The sequence below is a fragment of the Acinonyx jubatus genome, chromosome E4 (assembly GCF_027475565.1).
Source record: "Acinonyx jubatus isolate Ajub_Pintada_27869175 chromosome E4, VMU_Ajub_asm_v1.0, whole genome shotgun sequence".
Taxonomy (NCBI): Eukaryota; Metazoa; Chordata; class Mammalia; order Carnivora; family Felidae; genus Acinonyx; species Acinonyx jubatus.
This window is the reverse complement of record NC_069395.1, coordinates 65,179,313-65,192,737: the sequence shown is the minus strand read 5'-3', so window position 1 is coordinate 65,192,737 and position 13,425 is coordinate 65,179,313. Positions and strand designations below refer to the sequence as shown.

Here is a 13,425-nt window from a genome sequence, read left to right as displayed (position 1 = left end):
CACCTTTGGAAAACTTCTACGTGTGGTTGTTCCTCTGAATATTGCGCTACTGTTCATGAAAGCATCTACAAAGCCAGTCAAAACGAAGGAGGAAAACTAGCATTTATTAGACCCCTCTGACGTGTTTGGCACTATTCTGAGTGTGTTACTCAGGCTGTGAATTTTAGGCCCCAATAACAACTCGGTGTGTGTGTGGGGGGGGGGGGGGCCCTATTATCATCCCAGTGTCCAGATGAAGGAGTAGATGATGAGAAAGAGACGCTCTGGGGTCTGCAGAGTCGTGAGGTGAATGGCAGTTTGTAAATCCTCGGCCTCTCCGTTCTCTTCCCCTCTGTGAGCCTGTCGCTGCATTACCCTTGCTAGAAAATTCTGCTGTCAGTGCTAAGCTACAATAATAACAGAATAAAATAACACAACAGACAACTAGGCATTGTACTCCTGGCATGGATCATCATTTTTTTAAATCAATTCTTTGAATTTTATTTAATTAATGAATTTATGTTTTTATTATTGTTTTTAAGTTTTTATTTTGATAGAGACAGAGCATGAGCGGGGGAGGGGCAGAGAGAGAGGGAGACAGAGGATCCCAAGTGGGCTCCGTACTGTCAGCACAGAGCCTGACGCAGGGCTGAGATCACGACCCGAGCCGAAATCAAGCCTTGGATGCATAACTGTCTGAGCCGTCCAGGCACCCCTAATCATGGATCATCATTAAGTGTACCCCTAGAATAGCAGCTCTAACAGCCTCCGCGGTGTGTTCTCTGTCCCGTTCCTTGCCACAGTTTGACAGTAAATATGTTACACTAGAACAGGTGCTTTTGTGAAGGAGCTGTTCGAATTTTAGAAGAGTACATAGTAATTCGTGGAAGAGAGAGCAAGATATCCCCCAAGAAGATAAAGGAAATCAAATTGCCCCCTTTGAGGCTCAGTCTGTTAAGTGTCTGACTTCAGCTCAGGTCATGATCTCATGGTTCGTGAGTTCGAGCCCCGCATCAGGCTCCATGCTGACAGCGTGGAGCCTGCTTGGGATTCTTTCTCTCACCCTCTCTCTCTCATGCTCCCCCACTCATGCTCACACTCTCTCTCTCTCAAAAATAAGTTAATTAACTATTAAAAATATTTTAAAAAAATAAAAAAATTGTTCTTTCAGTGCGCCTGGGTGGCTCCGTCGGTTAAGGTCTTCCTTATCCGGCTTCGGCTCAGCTCATGATCTCATGGTCTGTGAGTTCGAGCCCCACGTCGGGCTCTATGCTGACAGCTCAGAGTCCAAAGCCTGCGTCCGATTCTGTGTCTCCCTCTCTCTCTGCCCCCTCCCTCACTTGCACTCTGTCTCTCTCTCTCTCAAAAATAAACATTAAACATATTTTTTAAAATTATCCTTTGAATGACAAAGGAATGAAATTCACCCATGTCATGGGTAGACTTGACCATCGGTGCGAGTGAACTGAGAGACCGTGCATCGAGAAGTTGCAAACACCCATGTATCGCTTGCAGTGACCCGGAAGCAATCTCAAGAGAGCCAGCTTGGTTGTAGTTTCACCAACAAAAACCCAGTCTGCTGTGCTGGGCCCTGCCTGGACTGACCTTGCGCTCCAATTGGCAGCCGTGAACCTTTTCTCCCTGGGAAAGGAATTCAGGGACCGGGAGCCAGCAGTGTTTGTCTCGCCCAGACTGTCCTGTTGTGAGGCAACTGTGAGCCATCAGGCGCCTCAGGCTCGGATGAAATCTCTCTCCAAACAATTCCCGCCCTTCAAACTTCGACTTAGTGTTCATCAAGCAGTCTTTTGGTCATTCCATTTCCCAGATACCTCAGCCTCGGAAAAGGGGGTGCTCTGGATAGGAGTCACAGGAATCCTAGCAAAAGCAAGGAAACGTCCAGGACTGTAAGTCAATACATTAGAATTGAGGTTTGTGTCTATAAACTTTTTACGAATGTGCTTCCTATAAGTCAGTCTCCTGGAGACGGATGAGCGCTGGGGTCCTGGCACGGCTCAGTTTCTGGACTAAGACTAGAGCCAGGTTCGCGGTGCTGTCACCCTGAGCGTGTCTGAGGGGCTGCCGGCCAGATGCCTTTGCTCTCAACGCTCTTCTTTCCAACCTTCAAAAACAAGCGCAATGGTTGGCCACGTAAATGTCAGGAAACAAGTAAAAAGTCCGAGAAGGTAAGCAAACTTCTCAGAAGGCTAAAAGTGAATCTGATGGCACACGGCTTGAGAGAATAATAGGAACCACATAATTCAGAGAAGTGACAAAGAGGGGGGTGCCTGGGTGGCTCAGTCGGTGGAGCGTCCGACTTCGGCTCAGGTCATGATCTCACGGTTCATGAGTTCGAGCCCCGCGTCGGGCTCCGTGCGGACAGCTCAGAGCCTGGAGCCTGCTTTGGATTCTGTGTCTCCCTCTCTCTCTGCCCCTCCCCCGTTTGTGCTCTGTCTCTCTCTCTCTCTGTCTCTCTCTCCAAAATAAATAAACATTAAAAAAAAAGTATTCAGAAGACAGCGTCAGAGAGATGTTGTAACGCACAGCCTGAACACCTTTGGGTTTCAAGGCGGCCGGCTTCTCGACCAGTGCGAATAGCACCATTGCTCATTCGCGCCCCTTATCTGGAGAGTCCCTTCCATTAATTTGCTGCAAACACATGAGATAATGGCAGCAATTATGGGGGAAGGTATTTTTTATTCAGGTTCATGAATCTGGATACGCTTTGTTTCTCTTTCATATCGCAACTGTGTTTTGTTTCCTGTCTAATCACCCATGTTGATGTTTTAAAGTGGCCAGGAGAATAGGTTTTCTTTATTCTGCTCGCAGTTGTGTCATAAAGGGTAATTAATTCCCTTCAGGTTGAAGTGGATGGGACACAGGAACTCAGGAACCCCGCAGGCTGTTTAGGTTTGCCAACACCAGATGTCACTTTGAGCAAAAATCCCATTGAAACACGCTGGACTAGGTCATTTCGAAGGGCCCCCTGACTCTGGTAATCTGTGATTTATATATGAAATTATATAGTAGATGGGTTAACATTAAAAAATCAATGACTAGCTGGGGCACCTGGGTGGCTCAGTCGGGTAAGCGTCCGAAGCTCAGTTTCGGCTCGGGTTGTGATCTCATGGTTTCGTGAGTTCGAGCCCGGCATCGGGCTCTGCGCTGACAGTGCAGAGCCTGCTTGGGGTTCTCTCTCCCTCTCTCTCTACCCCTTCCCTACTCACACTGTCTCTGTCTCTCTCAAAATAAATAAACTTAAAAAAAAAATCAACGACTAGCAGCTTAAAAGAAAAATCTTACTGCAATGACGGACCGTAGCCTGATATTCACGTAGAACAATGCATCCAAAATGATAGAGAAACATGTTCCGTGCTATCACTCATTATTCTTATCTACCCAGCTTAAATAAGTCATCTGATGTCCAACAAAACATAGGCAATAGCAAACACTTGGTAGAAGTTTGAAGTTTACTACATATTTTTACACATAGTCCTCACAACAGATGGAGAAACTGAGGCTTGGACAGTCTGAGGTCTTTTTGCACAGATGCTCTGATACCAAAGGTAGTCCAGTCATCAGGATTCACATGTACATCTGCTTCCTGTGAATTCAGTGCTTTTGTGTTTCAACACGCCGCTTCCCAAAGTGTTTCACACATTTGAGGAAAGTCTCAGAATACCACCTTCAACCACATGCTGTAGATACCTGCCCTCCCTTGTGTGTGCATTGAGGCTGGTCTAGAGTAGGATATGACTTGGGCTGACCTGGCCTGTGGGCCTGATGGTCTGGGGGGACTTGAAGGATGACCTAAAGTTGGGAGTTCCAGATCTCCTCTTCTGCAGGAGGCTGACAACATGCAGGTTTGAAGTCTGCCAGCAAAAATAGCAAAGGAAAGAAAGGATTCTAATTAAATACCGTTAACAAAGCCAGTGGGTTCTTAAGGACCCTGCCTGCAACTGTCATTGAATGGCTTATGGAGATTTATTCTACGTAACAGATGGTTTCCAGTTCAGCTGGACTCACACCCAAGTCGGCCAAGGTTGGTTTCCGTGCATCTCTTTGTCCTTCGTGGTTCTGCCTCATGACTCCACCCAAGTCTTATGGTGTCAGTAATTACTTCTTTGAAACCTTCATGGTCTATATTTATTATTTTGGGGTGGGGAGGGGGAGAAATCTGCATGATGTTTAAACTGAGAGACTCTTGATTTTCCAATCTTTGGGTTTTTTAAATGTATTATTTTTAATTTTTTTTATGTTTATTTATTTTTGAGAGAAAGAGACAGAGAGAGACAGAGTGTGAGCAGGGGAGGGGCAGAGAGAGAGGAAGACACAGAATCTGAAGCAGGCTCCGGGCTCTGAGCTGTCAGCACAGAGCCCAACTCGGGACTTGAACTCACAAACCATGAGATCATGCCCTGAGCTGAAGTCGGATGCTTAACTGGCTGAGCCACCCAGGCACCCTTCCAATCTCTGAACACTAACTCAAAAAGACAGAATCTTGGGGGTGCCTGGGTGGCTCAGTCGGTTAAGCAACCAACTCTTGATTTCTGCTAGGGTCATGATCTCACAGTTTGTGAGTTCGAGCCCTGCGTCAGGCTCTGTGCTGACAGCGTGGAGCCTGCTTGGGATTCTATCTCCCTTTCCCTCTGCCCCTCCACCCCCTCAAAAATAAATAAATAAACATTAAAAAATATTTTTTAAAAATTAAAAAGACAGGGATTCTTACACCATGGCTCTGCTGGGTCTCTCCTCGCCCTCTTCTTTTTAGAGTTAAGGTTTCCACTGTCTACCCTGCCGAGGAGACAGCTACCAGCTTTATTTACTAAACATTTTTCAAGTGTTTGTTTCCCGAAAGTTGCCCCACTGAAGAGGCAACACATGCTTGTCTTAGATGGGATTGAAAAAGCCAACGAGTGTTGTGCACGTCCCCCAGAAAACGTAAAAACCTCCCAACCATACAAAAACATAAGTGCTGTGGGAACGGTGTAGGGTAAGGGGGTGTTTTCTATTTGTACTTTAACCAAAGTCGTCGACTATATTTAACACCTGAAATTCGCCAAGTGTATTAAACCTTCATGTCCACCACCTGTGGCAAAGGTAAGGAAGGGTAGTCATCTAACTTTAAAATTACACCCTTTAAAATAAGAGAATGTAGAATCGTACAAACAAAAGAAATCTGAGAGATTTCTATTATTCAAAAACAGCCAAACATAAAAGTGGCAGGCCTTCCTTAAAAGTGCCTTTTGCCCACCTGGTGGGAAATGAGTCTGTGATCCAACCCATTCTTTTGGCTTGACCAAAACCAGAATGGGAAGCTAGAATATTCCCACGACTGGCTAGGGCACTGAGTGTTCATTATAATTATCAGTAAGATATTTGAGAAAGAGTTGTAGCTCTCTTTGATTTGAAAGGAGGTTTTATAAAAAAAAAAAATATTTCAAACAAAAGTTAATTTTTCCTTTCATTCTGTTCTCCTGATTGCATTGCTGAAGGACACAGGTACTGGTCTTATCAAGCTTTGTATCCCCAGTGCCTTGAGTAACAACCAGCCTATTGAAAACACTCAAATAATATTTGCTGGAATGAAGAAATGAATGAACGAATGACAGAGAACAGGAACAAAACTATACTGAAAAATTCGATTTGACAATTATGATTTAGAATCTTAAGGATGTGGGGCGCCTGGGTGGCTCAGTCGGTTAAGCCTCCGACTTGGTTTCGGCTCCGGTCATGATCTCACAGTTTGTGAGTTTAAGGCCCACATTAGACTGTGTGCTACCAGTCCAGAGCCTGCTTGGGATTCTCTCCCCCCCCCCGCCCCCCCCCCCCCGCCCCCGGTCTCTGCCCCTCCCCCACTCACACTCTCTGTCTCTCTCAAAATAAATAAATACACGTAAAAAAAAATTTCTGTGTTGTTTTCTTCACTAAGCAGGAATTATGTGGTCTACTAATAAATAATTCACTTCTGAACCCTAAAGGTCTTCTACGTTGAAACTTATCTTCAGGAGGAGACTGCCTTAGGCTATGCTGAACTTTATTCTGGACATTCCATTGAGGCTCTATACATAGGGCATCCTCGTGAGCATCTTGCTCTGATTTTCCCAGACACTTCATGGTGAAAAACTGATACCATGTCACCTACACCTTTCTCCAATCAAATCCAACAAGTCTCCCTGGAGTTTATTAAAAAACCAGACAGAGGACCCCAGGAGGAGTAGAAGAAGCAAAAGGGAAAACAAATCCACAGTTTTTCCATCCAAACCGTGCAGAGATATTGTTTTGACTAACGATTTAAAACACTGCAAAAACTGAAAGTATCATGCAAATGCCACGGTTGTTAAAGGACACGTGCGCCCAACGGGATTAAAATACGTTTATGAGAAAGAGAGGCTGAGGATCTAATGAACCAGGCACGAAGCAATTGCTAAAACGGTGACCTATTCCCTCAGTGGAATATCAGATTTGGCCGTGCTCATTTCCATGACTTCTCAGCTCTGCAGAGCCGACTTCTCTGAGCTGGGTTTCCTTAGAGGCCGGGAGCTTCAGACAAGTGAGGGATCTGTGACTTCAGAGCAGTATTTGCAACACCACTGACTAAAAGCAGCTTGTTAACTATTACGTGCCCTCTGGAATCTGGTATAACAGCGCTCTAAGGCAAACGCGAGTCTTGAAAAGGCAAAGGTTGAAAACAAAAATGCAGTGATATGTGTGTGGCAGAATTTCAAGATCTGTCATTAATGGTGTTTGGTCGGGGGTGTGGGGGGGGGGATTAAGGAACAGAGAAATCAGAACCTTGATAGTTTCAGTTAAAATGTATAGATTTGGGGGCACCTGGGGGGCTCAGTCGTTGAGTGGCCGACTTCAGCTCAGGTCATGATCTTGCGGTTTGTGGGTTCAAGCCCTGCATTGGGCTCTGTGCTGACAGCTCGGAGCCTGGAGCCTGCTTCCGATTCTGTGGCTCCCTCTCTCTCTGCCCCTCTCCCACTCATGCTCTGTTTCTCTTGCTCTCAAAAATAAATAAACATAAAAAAATTCTTCTTAAATGCATAGATTTTAAGAAGTAATATTGGGAGAGGAGAATGTGAAAGAAAGGGAGAGGCAGAAAGTGAAATAATTTTTAAGAAGAGATTAATTATGGTACCATGTTTATGACAAATACTATCATTGTTTAGAGAAAGAAAGAAAATATGTGGCTTTTTTGGGTATCACTCATTTAAAACATTTTTCAGGTGCATAAACACTATTTTAATGACAGAAATATATTACTTTTCTTCTTTAAAAACTGTAGATTTGATTTAATGACTTTTTTATTTTTTTTAGTGTTTATTTTTGAGAAAGAGAGAGCGTGAGCAGGGGAAGAGCAGAGAGAGAGGGAGACAGAATCTGAAGCAGGTTCCAGGCCCCGAGGTGTCAGCACAGAGCCCGACGTGGGGCTCGAACTCACCAACCATGAGATCAGGACCTGAGCCCAAGTTGGAGGCTTAATCGAATGAGCCACACAGGCGCCCCTGATGGGGAGTGGGAGGGTGGGTGATGGGCATTGAGGAGGGCACCTGTTGGGATGAGCACTGGGTGTTGTACGGAAACCAATTTGACAATAAATTTCATATAAAAAAAAATAATAATATCTTTTTTTATAAGGAAAACAAATAAAATCCATCTCAAAGTATTTGTGGAAAATCATTTGACCATCCGTTTCCCCATCTATAAAATGAGTTGTTTGGCCTAACTATCTCTAGGGTCCTTTTTAATCTAATATTGCATATTTTGCTTCGAATGGTGAAATTGATAAAGACATACTAATTCACTAAACAATTATCTTATTTACATGTTGGCATTATACCATCTCTGGAGATGTCACGGGGAGCAAGAAAAATAAGATTCTTCACTCACCAAGCTGATTGTCAATTGGAGAAATCCAGGCTGGTTACTGCTGGTTATAACCCATAATCTCTACAAAAATGATGAAAATGTAACTGTTCAGGGCAAATGATCGCCTCTCTTTCAGCCTGGCAAGCTCCACTCGTTGTTGTTAAAGTAGCAAAGCTCCCTGCCCCCACCCATTTCTTTGTAAAACAAACCAAAATCTAAATCACAATACTTCAACGAGATTCTAAAAGTCCCTGAAATCAGATGGTCGTTGGTGGCTCCCAGGATGCTGGGCTGGTATTGAAATATTGCATTTTAAATAAAACATTCCAAATGGAAGCGGGAGGGGCCATGTCATTATCATTTTCTAGGCTTTCTACCGAAAGAAACCCCCTGAAAAAAACAAAAAACCAACCTGTTGACCATTACAGGTAAAGAGGGAATGAAGTTCTGAGTCGGGCACATACTTCTCCTTAATCTCTGCAACAGCCCCGCAAAGGAAGTGAGCAACATCATCCTTTCTCTCCAGATGAGAAAACAGGCTCAGAGAGCGAAGAAATTCAGTTAAAGTCATGTTGCCAGAAAGTAGTGAAAAGGATTAAAAACCCAAGTTTTTCCAGCTCCAAATGACCATAGTCTTTTCACTACACAATGCTTCCTCCAATAAGGGAAAGCTTTGAAGCCGCCTTTACTAAGGTCCATTCTGGGGAACACTAATGAGGCAGGATGATCCAGGAGGGAGCTTAGATGGAATCCACGGTCACGTAACTCCGGGCAATGCCAAGCACATTAAAGGCGGTAAAATATTACATGAAGGAAATGTGTGATTTTGTTTAATCAACTTTTCCCCAAACTCATTTGACTACCAAGCCCAGATTGTTTTTTCCATTTAATACACCTTGTTTGAGGAAAGCATCCTCGAGACTTTTGACTGGAAAGCTGGGGCTTTTGGTGAATGTGCCAAGCTCTGCCTCTAGGCTTCTTCCCAGCCTGCTCTTAACCTGCAGGTTAACCTCCAGCCCAGCCATCCCTGCTGCAGACTGGCATCCCCCATGGCCACATCCTTCTATCCTGGCCGTTTCTCCCATCTAATGGCATTTTGTGAAAATACGAGTTTTTCATAAACATTCATTAATATAGATTTGAGTCAACCGGGAGATTGTTGTAGGAGGAAACCAAGGACCTCCCTTCAGTCAACAGGTTTTCACTCTGATTCCAACCCAAAGTTTCACGCATCTTCCTAGTTTACTACTCACCCCCTTCATTATTCTACATTTTTAAAGTCCTAATTTAGCTTTACACCTCCGACAAGGTGAAACTACCAGTCAATAAAATAAGAAATAACCATGAAAAAAAATACACATTAATAGTTCTTGAATCTAACAAATAATTTGGCATATGCTTAGTTCAATGAAAAGAGGGAAAAGGATTGAATGAGAGCTTTGAAGTGAAAATTCTGTTTTCAAATGAAATTAAAATAAACAACTAGCAGGTATAAGGGAAGCACTTAAAAAAATGTATAAGATTGGGACACCCGGATGCCTCAGTTGGTTGAGCAATCGACTCTTGATTTAGGCTCAGATCATGATGTCACCGTTCATGGGTTCGAGCCCCTGATAGGGTTCCTCACTGTCAGCTCAGAGCCTGCTTGGGACTCTCTCCCTCTCTCTCTGCCCCTCCCCCCCCCCCATAAACTTTAAAAAAGTAAGCCATCTCTCAAAAATAAATAAACATTAAAAAAATGTAAGGTACATTCTGCTTTCATGGTAGCTGGGTGACAGGGGTGGTGGATGGATGGACAGAGTTGGAGGCAGATAGGGAAACAGACATAAAATAATACAATTAGCATATTTTCAGTGCCAGTTCTTAATAATTCATGTGGGCTGACCCTGAAGGGAGACTCAGCCTAGGGAGAGAGAAAAAGGGACGAGGGAGAGAGAAAAAAGGCTCGAGCTGGGCCCTGAAGGATATTGAGGTTTAGACAGGCGGAGAGGCTAGGGGACAGTGAAAGGCAAAGATACGTTTGGGGGAGAGTCGATATGGGATTTGTCAAGCCCACTGGCCAAGAAAGAATTCTTGAGACACTTCACAGCGAGGAAAGATGTTTTTATTATGGCACGGGGAGAAGATCCGTGGGCAGAGTCGCGTTGTGACTGTCAGGAGTGACGGATCATACAGGGTTTTCTACCCTATGGAGGTGGAGGTGACTAGGGCTCCAGGAGATTGAGTCCAAGGTTCCTGGAGGTCTGTTATTAAGATTGTGTTTTCCTTGTAAATCATTAAGACTGTAGCGGAGTTTCAAGCCCTACATGACTGTGATCTTTATCGGTTGACCATTCGTTCTTCCTTTGCTTCGTTCTTAGCGGTTACTGGTACTTGAGGAATCCCCCCTCAAGGGGGGTGGGTTGTGCAGTGTCAGGGCCCGCTTTGCCCTCAGTTTGCCTTTTGCCCCCATCAGAGTGAAGAAAGGATCCTCACAGCTACAGAGGGAAATCAGGCAGGACAGGTAGGGTTGGTTCAGATTTTAGATAGCCATACAGAAACCATCCTGCTGGTAAGGACGGAAGGAAAGGTTAAAATCTGACTTAGGAAGTCCATTAAACTGCATAGTAAGTACCAAGAGATAGATTTTTGAACTTTACAACTGGCAGGGCCCTTAGAGAAAAGCTAACAGATGTCTGTGTAACCCATTAGTCAATCCTCTAATCCAGTCCCCCTTACTCTACACATCTGATAACTGAAGCCCAGAGAGGTCACTCGATTTTCCTAACGTCACAAAGCTTCGGGAGCAGGAAACCAGAATCTAGAACTCCTGTCTTCCGACTACCAAGACGTTTAGTAGTTATGAATGTAGGTGCCAAAGAAAGGAAGTGTAGGACAGGGGCAAGGCCCTGACACAGGCACATTTGCCAAAGGGGTGGTTTCTGTTTGAAAAAGTCTGTTTAAAATAATTAAGACAAACAACCAAAGACCCCTTTTAACTGCTCCGCCACAACTTAGCCCAGCACCTTTGCAAACAAATACGTGATGTTCAGAGGCTGCTGTCAGTAAAGACACCAAAATTACAGAAAAAAGGAAATCATATTTCCACAAGGCAGCATATCTCAAAAGACATACGGGAAAGAGTAACAGAAAAGGATAAACTTTCCTGATTAAAAAAAGCGGCCTGCTAGGATCTTCCCTTTACCCCACGTTATGATCCTTTTATTGTTTACGATTAGGGACATACTAGGCATCTAATCGCTTGAAACGTGTTTGGGCACGAAAACCACCACAAGCTGAGGCGCCTCCCATGGGGGAAAGACGGTCACGCGGCCGCTAGCAAGCGGGGCCACCTGCTAACGTGGCGACGACTCTCCCGCCACAGCGGCGCTCCTTCCCCCCGCCCGCGGGGCGGCGAGGAGGGCGGGTCCCGGCCGGCGCCGCGGACCGCGGGCAAAAAGACTACCACTCCCGACTCCGCGCGGGCCCGCGCGCCCGGCCGCCGCAGGCGTGTGGCGCGCAAGGCATGGCGGGACTCGTAGTTTCCATACACACACCCTCCGCCCCCGCCTCGACCCCCGACCCCGTCAGAGCTTCGGAGGCGGGGAGATCCTGTTTTATGTAAATGCCCGGCCCTTCCCCAGCGGGCTTCCCTTTCCTCCCTTACCCTCCCCCCACCTCCTCCTCCGAGAGTTTGAAAATTCCCGCGGAGCAGGCGCCGAGGCCTCTACACTCGCGAGAACTCAGGCCTCCGCGCCGCCATCTCCTTCCCCCGCCGCCCTCCCTCCGCGCCCCGCGCCCCGGCACCCCGCCCCTGCCCCCTGCCCCCCCCAACCCGGGTCCCGCCCCGCCCCTCCCCTCTCCTCCCGGGTATATAGGACTCGGTCGGTCGGCCCAGGGTAATGCTCAGAACAGGGCTGGCGGCGTCAGCGTCGGGGACGCCGAGTCGCGGGGAGGAGGACCCGGAACCGCCGCGGCGTTTGAGTCGCTGAACGGCGCGCCGGCCTGCAGCCGGCGGAGGCGCCCGCAGGGCTGTGGGGCTGCCGCGGCCGGCGAGGTCGCGGGCGGAGGCTGGAGGTTCGGTGCGGCGGCGGCGGCGGCGAGCGCGCCCTGCCCGTGGCGGCGGCCGTGTCTCCCGGGAGATGCTGTGACGGCCCCGCGCGGGAGGAGCTCGCGCCCGGCCTCGCGCCCCCTGCACTCGGCCGTCCACCCTGCGCAGGTAGGGGAAGGGCGGGAGGGGCCGGGCCGGCGCGCGAGGGCGGGTCCGCGCGGCCTGGGCCGCAGGGCCGCGGGCCTCCCCGCGCGCGGCCGGGGCGGCGGCCGGCGGGCGGACGCGGTTGGCGGCGGGGGGCGGTGCGTTCCGGGTCGGGGGGGGGGGCCTCCGGCAGCGGGTTACATAACCACCTCCCGGCAGAGCGGCAGCACATGGCGGCGGAGAGGCGTTGCGGGGTCCACCCCCCACGACTTCCCCGCCGGCGTCCCGCCCGCGCCGTTCTCCGGAGCGGTGGAGACCTTGGCCGGCCTGTCCCCGGCCGGGCCTGCGGGGCCGTGGGGCCGCTCCTGCGCCGGCGTGCGCTCCACATGCTCCTGGGCCTGGCTCGGGTGAGTGGGGGCGCGGGGAGTGGAAAAGTGCGGCGTGGAACCGCAGGACGTGTTGGAGCGGCTGTTAATCTGCCTTCCGTGTCCCCCCTGCCAACCTGAGGACCGTCACTTTGTTACTAGTTGACTTCTGCGGGGCGGTGGGGGCGGCGGTGTGTGTGCTCAGCGCCAACGGGGTCCATGCTCGCTGTTACCTTTTTTCAAATTGGCAGTTTGAGAAGTGTTTGGAGGAACCCGGGTCCTTTAGGATAAAACCCAGGTTTCTCGGAAACTCTGAACTTCAGTTGATTCTCAAAATATCCTAAAGAACCAGCAGATTTTAAGAAGCTCTCGTGAGCTTTGACTGTCTGGGTCAGCGACCGGGGGATGTCAAGCCCAGCTCAAGTTAATGCCCGCGGGATGCTCTAAGTGCGTTAAACGCCACCGGAGAAGTCTGCGTTCTCTCCATCCTGTAATTTTTGACCCCTTTTTTTCCCCCACAGCCTACTACCGAAGTGTTCCCAGGTCGCAAGACAGCAATAATTAAAATACACTTAAAAAATATTGTTCTTGGGGGATAGACTCCTCTTGATTAAAGAGGAAATAAACATTGTCTTCTGACCATGAAGATGTTCAGGGACTCCTCATGTTTCTTGAGAAGGAAGACTGACTTCCCCAGGTTAGGTCAGCGGTCTCTAGAGTCTGCGTCTGTTCTGTCCAGACTCAACTGTGCTTCAGCTCTTCCAGAAAGCTCCCCCACTGCTGGGCCCATTTTCTTGGAAATGTACTTCTTGCTCTTTTGCTTGGAGCCTTGGGCGCGTACCTGCTTTCTTTCAAGTTCTCAAATTTCACACCTTCCTCAGCTTAAATGCCATCTTTTCTAGTGACTTTTTCATTTCCCCTTCTCCCACATCATTTATCTTCTCTTGTAGCATGTATTTGTGTCTAATATTCTGTCCTTGATTATGTGTCTCCTAGAACGCAACTCTTTGAGGTCAGGAAGCGGGTCATCTCTCT

At 47.8% G+C, this 13,425-nt stretch overlaps 1 protein-coding gene and 1 long non-coding RNA gene across 8 annotated transcripts in view; one reads left to right on the top strand and one right to left on the bottom strand.

Moving 5' to 3' along the window:
• Positions 1-9,937: 9,937 nt before the first annotated feature.
• On the bottom strand, positions 9,938-11,550 carry LOC128313071 (uncharacterized). The gene is made up of 2 exons (XR_008293235.1): positions 11,078-11,550; positions 9,938-10,399 (listed from the first exon to the last, which is right to left on the bottom strand). It is a non-coding gene; the product is annotated as an uncharacterized LOC128313071 (long non-coding RNA).
• A 367-nt stretch (positions 11,551-11,917) lies between these two features.
• The window catches only part of AHCTF1 (AT-hook containing transcription factor 1), a 78,765-nt gene continuing 77,257 nt past the window's right edge, over positions 11,918-13,425 (top strand). For 4 of the 7 annotated variants that reach the window (XR_008293234.1, XM_027046313.2, XM_027046314.2 and 1 more), the window contains exon 1: positions 11,924-12,049. The gene's annotated coding sequence lies outside the window, so the exon portion shown is untranslated. Of the gene's footprint in view, positions 12,050-12,201; positions 12,433-13,425 lie in introns of those variants that run through there. The other 3 variants (XM_053209469.1, XM_053209468.1, XM_027046312.2) reach the window with 2 other exon arrangements.